We start from the raw sequence: 8313 nt of genomic DNA, 5'->3' as shown, positions 1-8313 counted from the left end.
TTTACAAAATTTCAATGATATGCGGGCCCAAAAAATGGAAATTCAGTTTTTTTCACCTTTTTCTTTCGTCTAGCCGCTATTCCACCATGTTTAGCCTCTGGAATGTTTCAACTTTGAAAATTTCGTGAAAATTTGCGTTTTTAAGAGAAGTCGTTGCAGTGTCAATCTTTCGCAAATTTAAAAACCCACTTTCCCTTGGAAAAAATTGACATTTTTTGGTATTTTGGGACCCTTGGGGCAAAAGGTACCTATTAACCGCAAAAATTTCAAAATTCGCGAATTGACCGTTGACAACATTAGTGGAGAGGTCGTTGACCCCTCATTTTATCGGGAATTTTATGGGAATGAGATGAGAGGGTTTATAAGGCTTGAGTAGGACTTTCAAATTTGGCTGAATTTTTAGCCATTTTCAGCTGATGTCATCAAAATAGAAAACATGCGACATCTCGAGTTTGAAGAAGAGTTGAGAGGTCGTTGACCCCTCATTAGATCGAGAACTTTATGGGGAATGAGATGGGAAGATTTTTAAGGCTTGAGTAGGACTTTAAAATTTGGCTAAATTGTTAGCCATTTTCAGCTGATGACGTCGTGAACACAAAAAAATGCGATAACTCGAGATTGGAAAGTAATTGGGAGGTCGTTGACCCCTCATTCTATCGGGACTTTTATGGGGAATAAGATGGGATCGGAAAGGAGTTTGGAAAGGGCTAACCCCGCTTTGGATCGGAAAATTTATAGAAAATGCAATGAGAGAGGGGTGTTATGAGGCCTTAAGACGACTTTAAATAAAAATTGGTTAACATTTGGGTAAGTGGTGTGAGAAAATCAAATCAAAACAGCCGAAAAGAACTGAACTCACGGAATAAATATTGGGAAAACGTAAAAAAACTATTTTTTGATGAGCTCTTACTCCATTCTTTCCAAAAAGTCAGTGAAATTAAAACTGATGAAATATATAAAAATTATTACAAAACTACTCGACACACACGTGACACGACCCAAAGCAAATAAATTCAGCTTTCGGCACTTTCGTTCGTTTCTTTATGAAAACCGTAGTACGTAGTACCGTAGTACGTAGTACGTAGTACGTAGCGACCGTAGTACAGTGGTAGAGCTTCCGGCTACGGTTCGCAAGGTTGTGGGTTCAACCCCCAGCCGGGTCATACCAAAGATTCCCAAAATGGTACTTGATGCCTCTCTGCTTGAATGCTCAGCAACTAAGAGAAGGATCAAGGGTAAGTGGAGCAATCCAGGGAGAAAGAGTGGCGCCCTCCCCTACCTTCGGGTAGATAGCTATCGAAAGAGGAGCCTTCGGGTCGCTTCCGACTGCGGTCGCAGACTTACTTACTACTATGAAAACCAAACAGTTCTTTTTATCAATGTATGCATAAAAACTTGAAATTCTTTTTAATACTTGTGAAGAATATTTTCCATAACAAAACGAGGGAAATTCAATGTCTTTGATTAAACCAGGTAACGAGGGATTTTTGTAAAAAGTCTCTTGTGTCTCTCCCAATCCTCCACAAAACTGTGTCTTTGACTTTTCAGTCAAAGTTTCGAAAATTCGACACGTTTACAGCTTGAAGATAGTTGAAGGTCGAGAAATTCGCCCCAATTATTACTTTTTGTTGCAAAAATGTTGTTTCAGACCATTCATAGCTTAAACCAGTATGCATTTTCTCATCTATGCATCGAAACAAAAACATCGAAAAGTGTTATCAATCTGATAGAGAAACGCAATAATGAAGAATTTCTTCTCAATCGAAAATATACAATACATCAGATAAGTCTGTAAACAGGATCAAAGTGATACCCAAATAATCCGCAGCCCGCTTTAGATCGCCACCACAGGCTGCACCAAGATTTTCAGAAATGGATTTGGTACTAGACACCTGAGTGATACCTTTAGCTTGTAAACGGTTGACAACAGAACTGTAGCTCGAATAGGTGAGTAATTTAATGATTTTGTGTGCCAATAAATCATGCAAATTCCCCCCATTGCCTGTAACCGATTAGCCAAAAGAATTTGCATTATTACGGTTGTTATCCTGTTGCCCACATGCTTTCAAAAGAACGGTAAGATCAGATCGGCTGACGACATTCATCAGGTAGGAGGCACAAGGGTTTCAAGCCTACAATAAACGAAAGGTTGTGATCCTTTTGACCAGTTTGTGAAAGCCTGGTGTTGATTTAGATTCGGTCCATTTACCTTCATGGTTGATATTGGAACTTGAAAGACTCTGAGCCGCTGAACCTTCAAAGCCAAATTTTTCAGTGGTCTTTGGCTGATCCCCAAAATCATCTGTATCGCTTAGATCGCTTTTATCACCATCATTTTCGGATTCACGCTTTGCGTTCCATCTGTTGAAAAAAACGGTAAAAACCGCTTCTGCCAGTTCTGGTCCCATTGTTTGGCCCTTCACGAGTTTGTTCAGATACCTACAAAATGAAAAGTGAGAATCATAACTATAGTCTGGTGTTTTCCATTTCAACAAATCTTTACACTTAAGAGCAGATGCAGCTAAGAATCAGAAGACTTTAGGCAACGCCAAAAATAAATTCAGCGAAAACATGCAAAAATGGCATTAACTCTGAAATGACATAAACTTTCTACACACGTTGGAAAATCATTTTCCAGCAAAAGAATTCTCTTTTACTGCTCAGCAAAAGAATTCTATAGAGTACTTTATTGCATGAAAATTTTGCAGTTTCGCGGTCTAGTCAGAAAAACCGTGAAATTAAAATGCCGCGAAAAATGTATTTTGAGCTCAACCGCGAAATGCAAGTTTTAGCTAAAAATCGCGAAATTTGAGTAATTTTTCAAAAAACACAGCAAAATACACTTTTTTTCTTGGATACCGCAAAATTAAATCACCACAAAATGCAATTTTAGGCAAAAAAACCGCAAAATTAAAATGCCCACAAAATTTTCATGCAATAAAGTAGATAAAAATTCCATTTCTGAGCCGGAAAAAACTTTCAAAGAAAATTTCTTTGAGCATCTTTTACCTGTGATGCTAGCCTAATCAAATACAAAAAATTAAAAAAATTCAATATTTTGACTGCAACCAGTTGCAACGAATCCTTAAATAACCTCATTTTGGAAACAATAGCCTAAGAATTTTGGATTTTAGGGTACCTATCTTTGTGCAGAAAATTCAGAAAAAATAATGAGCCAATTTCGAGAAGAGGTGGTAACGAATGAACGAACAAAGGGATAATTCCACAACGCAAAAGATTTTTCTATGCATAAAATCCTAGTACGAATTATAATTACCTGTGTAAGTTTTCATTAGCACCAGTTGAGCAGCCGGCAGGGATGTCAGAGAGGCACCCTTTTTTGAATATGCTTCCTTAAATTCCAAATTGCTTCTCGTGTTTCCACTGTGATGAGTGAGCGGTGTTCCAAAAGATATTCCAATGATTCCCATCGAGCAACAATTTTGACTAGCCGCTCCAAGATTATTTCCTAAGATGCGGGTGCTTTGGTTCTAGTCTTTGATGGAAGATCCAAATAATCCCGGAGCAAATTTCTTAAATCATTACATAATTCTTTGTGAAATGGGTGTTTCTTTCTAATGGTGCTTGTAATTCTTTGAATAGCATGAAATGGGTCTAATTTCACCAATATCTTATCCCCAAACACATCTTTTAACGGTAACTCCAACTTACAGCAGTTATCCACCAGAAACATAATGACAACTATATTATCTCTCTCTTTGAGTTTTGTAAGAACATCTCTAACAAATTCAAACTTTTCGCCTTGAGTAAAATGCCAAGTGAGAACTTGTTTTTTCTCATTCAATGCAATGAATAACGAATTGTAGAGTTTGACCCAATGCTTCTCGTCACCACTTCGAAACATGCCAACATTTGTTGTAACCTGGTAAAAATTAGTTTTAAAAAAATCAAAAATTATGTTTCAGATATATACATTGTGTTACTCTCCAATTTGAGCAAATAGACAAGTAAAGCAGCTAGTTTGTCAAAGTAAGAATTCTTTAATAAATTAAGAAAGGAAGAAAATTAAAGTTTCCTATATGTTGATTATCTCTACTAAATATCCTTCCTAATGTACCTTAAAATGAACGGTTCGCTTAAAAATTCTTTTTTTCCTGAAGTACTCCACCAGATTCTCCTTTTCAAAAGAGGCACAAAAATATAGTTTTTATGTGAAAAACATTTTGCAAGCTTAAAAAAACCCCTTCTCTTTTGCATACACTTTGTATAGAATAGAGTTGCTTATAAAAAATGTGTAGGTATACAAACAGTGTCTGGACAGTCAGATTATCTTCATAAAAAAATAGCATTCAGTTGAATTCAAGAAAACTTCACTCAATGAGGGGGGGGCAGGGAGGATTCTCATCTGAAGTGCTTGCTAGCATTAGCACATGCATTAGCCTACTCTCCCTCCACAGCACTCAACCAAAAGAGGCGAAATCATTAATACTTCTTTTTTTGGTTGGACGTCTACCTAATAAACGAGCTAGCTAACCATAAAAAAATCATTTTCCCCAACCAGGCCCTTCACAAGATAAAACTAAGGTGACAATCAAAAATATGTTTTGTTCGCAGCCGCCGCACACCGACTAACTTGCAGACAAAAATTCCTAGTCGGACGACTCGGAAAATTGTCGGAATTTTTCATCAATTTTACATCAATTTTAAGAAGATTTTTAGACGCAACGGAATATTTTGTATTTCCACATAAAAGTTGTTGGAAAGTGTTATAATAAAGTTTACCTTAAAAGTATGGTCAATAGTCACAATGGATGCTGGTAATGCTGACATTTCTTTGATCAAATTTTCTTTATTTTTTCGAAACCAGCTTCAAATAGATCTTCAAGGAAGTCCCGTTTAGGTAAAAGTTTCATCCAAAGTGTAGAAATTTCTTTAATTTTTCCAATACCGGGGGTTTTTCCGTGGACAAAGCATTCCTGTTTGTATTTTTGAATTTGGATGGCTAATCATTTTTTACTTGGCTCTTTCAATAAATTCACAATTTCAGAAAATGAAAACCCATTCATAACATACTGATGTAATGTGTCTACAAACTCACTTTTGAAAGCTGTTTTGTGGGAAAGATCACCACTGTTGTATAATGCTGTTCGATGTTGTACGTAAAAAGTGGTTTCCTGTAAAACATTTGTAAACTCTGCCAACCAACAGCATTCCGCCAGTAGAATCGACAAGCTTTCGTGGGTGTCGTGAGTTATCAGTGTCTGAGTTGGTCCATTGATTTGTTGAAAATATTTCACAGCCATGTTCAGGGCATATGATTGGATGTTTTTTCTTTGTGTTGGAAACAGGATCCCATACCAGGACAGGTGGGACAAAAAATGAGTATACATCATCAACATCGTGCCATATTTGTTTTGGGTCCAGCTGTAAAACGACGGCATCAAGAGTCTGTGCCAAGTCGATACATTTTTTGATTGTCTTTATCCAAGTAGATTTTATCAGCATTTGGTTTAGCCAACACTCACAGACTCACGTGTGTCATGTTTTTTCTTTGCCACTGTTGAAACGACCGCGAAGGTTTTACACTGATAAAAGGTAATTCTTGTACAATTTCAGGATTATAGATCTATCTTTTTGGAACATGTGGATAACAATGTGAATTTTATGTGATCTTTTTTATAATTTAATCTGTTTTAGTGCTATTTATTATTTTATCGATAGTAATAATTTGATTTTATTGCTAGAATGATTGAACATTGGTTGGTCTTTACTATTAACGAAAGATGAGTGAAGTAGAGATTTTTATCAGAGTTTTAAAAACGCGGGAAATTTGTTGTAATGGTCACACTAGCTGTTTTCGGAAAATTTTAAAGTATTCACGGTGTGTGTGAGCACCATTATAAATTATTTACAATAATTTGCATTTGCTGAATTCTTTCTGTGAAAAACTTGGTGGACAGTGGACGAAAGCACGGTTTTATATAAGACATATTTTCAGCACTTACATATATTAGCTCTAACCGCTGAAACTCAACCTTACCACTATCATGGCAAATGGGAATGTTGATTGCAATGAAAGTTTTCTAAGTGACTATGTAAGTTTTTACACATTTAACTGCAGTCTTTTTTGCAGAATGCACTTTATAAGAATGTCCATAATATGAAAATAGCCAAAAAACTAAGAATATCGTAAGAATATTGCCATCATAAAAATTTTATTTTTTTTTCAAAAATATTTTCAAATGCATCTAAAACCTTCTCTACTAGCTGATTTAGCTGTTCCTTTCCACACCTTTTACTTGTGGATTAGCTTGTACTACATTGTACTTATTCTTTTGTTTTTTATGCATACACATAAAAAAGTCTTCTATTTCTACATTACTTTCCGATGATTTTGAGACTATTATGACTGGTAAAATCTAAAAATTAACCTTAAGAATATTTTAAGAATGTTATATGATGATTTCGACCAAAAGGTTAAGAATATCCATGATGAAATGGATTTACACCATTCTTATAAAAAAAAAATCGTGTAATTTAATTTTTTTTTAAGTATAGATCAAAATTGTATTATATGCAAAGGCTTTATTATGAAAAATTTATTTAAAAACCAAACGTGACATTCAGCTCATGTCAAATTTAGAACATGAGGGTTAGCATTAGAGCATGTTATGATATTGCACACAGCTAGGTGTATTTTATAATATTTCAAAAATTATTTTGGTGTCAGTTAAGTCAAATTAAAAGCCTTTGATATTAGATTTTCACACCTCAACCTCTCTTTTTAGGGATCTAATGACCAAGAATTTGTAAATCAGAAAGGCATAACATATTGGAATGGACAAAAGAAAAGGCAGATGGCCAAAATTTTTAGTTTTGCCCTAAGAAAAGTGGGTATCATTGAAGCTGGTGTAGAAGTTCAACTGATCTGCATTCTAACGTCATTAAATGTGATTTCCGGTCAATTAATAACAAGGTATTTTTAGTAGTTTTATTCCATTTTGTTGCATATTTTATCATTTCAAATAATTCCAAATTAATCAAATTTAAGCGAACGCAATGAAACGATTAGAATACACCTTTCCCGTAATTCAAAAAAATTATGCACTTTACATAAGCATAATAAGAGCATTTCTTAACTTGATTGCTCATTATTACTGTGACATTGAAAATGTTTAATGTTTAATTATTGTCAGTTTGATAACCATTATGATTGGTTGTTATGATTTAGTCATGAAATTGAATTTCAAGAAAGGCTTTGAGTTTCGGTTTGGAACATTGGGTCACTTGAAGTGTTTTTTATAAGAAACTGACCCTAATTTGATTTTTTTTTATAATCGCACGATGGGTTATTTTTTCTTATTTGGCACGCCCTCAAAGAGAGCAATTAATCGTTATTTGCATCCTGTAGAGAGCAATTAATCGTTAATCACACTCTTCAAGCGCGCCAATGTTTACAAATTGATTTTAATGTTTTTTCTTGCATTTTTTTGCATCGAACGTTTTAATTGCATTCGAAATTTATTTTGTGAGAAACAAAACAAAAAAAGAAAGACACAGAGAGAAGAGAAAAATATAAAACTCTCAGTGTAATTTCTGTAATTTACTTTCCTAACTGGGAAAAAGTAGTGAAAGTCATTGTGCGATTAGCTCGTAATCACATAATAACTCGTACAATTCGAAAATTGCACTCGTGACTTTTTTGTTTCGAATTTTCGAATTAATAATTAAATAATTAAAATTAATAACAAAAAGAATAACTCGTGCAATTATTCTTGAATTGCACTCGTTATCATGTGATTACATATACTAAGCACACCAATAAAAAACCAGTTTTTCGATTCAGATGGTTTGATTTACATGATATTTTACTCTTGTATGTGGAGTTATAAAATGTTTGATTATGAATAAACCCAACTTTTGCATCATCATTTATAAGAAACACTTTTCATAAGCATAATGTCCTTTAACATTGAAAATGTTTAATGTTTAATTATTGTCAGTTTGATAACCAGGTAGGTCTATCATAAGTATCACTTGTTTACATCAGTACTGTCAAACAGTGATACATTGCACTTCTCTGCCATAAGTAAAAAGTAAGTTTTGTGACCGCAGTCGAGGGCGACCCTTTTCGATAGTTGTCTACCCAAAGGTAGGGGAGGGCGCCACTCCTTTCCGTGGATTTCTCCACTTCTCCTCGCTCTAATAGACCTTTTTTTAAAGAGGCAGCCATGTTGAATAATTATGTACTCCAGCATAAAAACAATGATACAGCCGTGCATAATTTTTAAAATATGCACGATACAGTAATTATGCATGGCTGTATCATTGTTTTTATGAATGAGTACATAA

The sequence above is a fragment of the Clytia hemisphaerica genome, unplaced genomic scaffold, assembly GCF_902728285.1.
Source record: "Clytia hemisphaerica strain Z4C2 unplaced genomic scaffold, Clytia hemisphaerica genome assembly, whole genome shotgun sequence".
NCBI lineage: Eukaryota > Metazoa > Cnidaria > Hydrozoa > Leptothecata > Clytiidae > Clytia > Clytia hemisphaerica.
The sequence above is the reverse complement of the archived record's forward strand: the minus strand, read 5'-3'. Positions refer to the sequence as shown.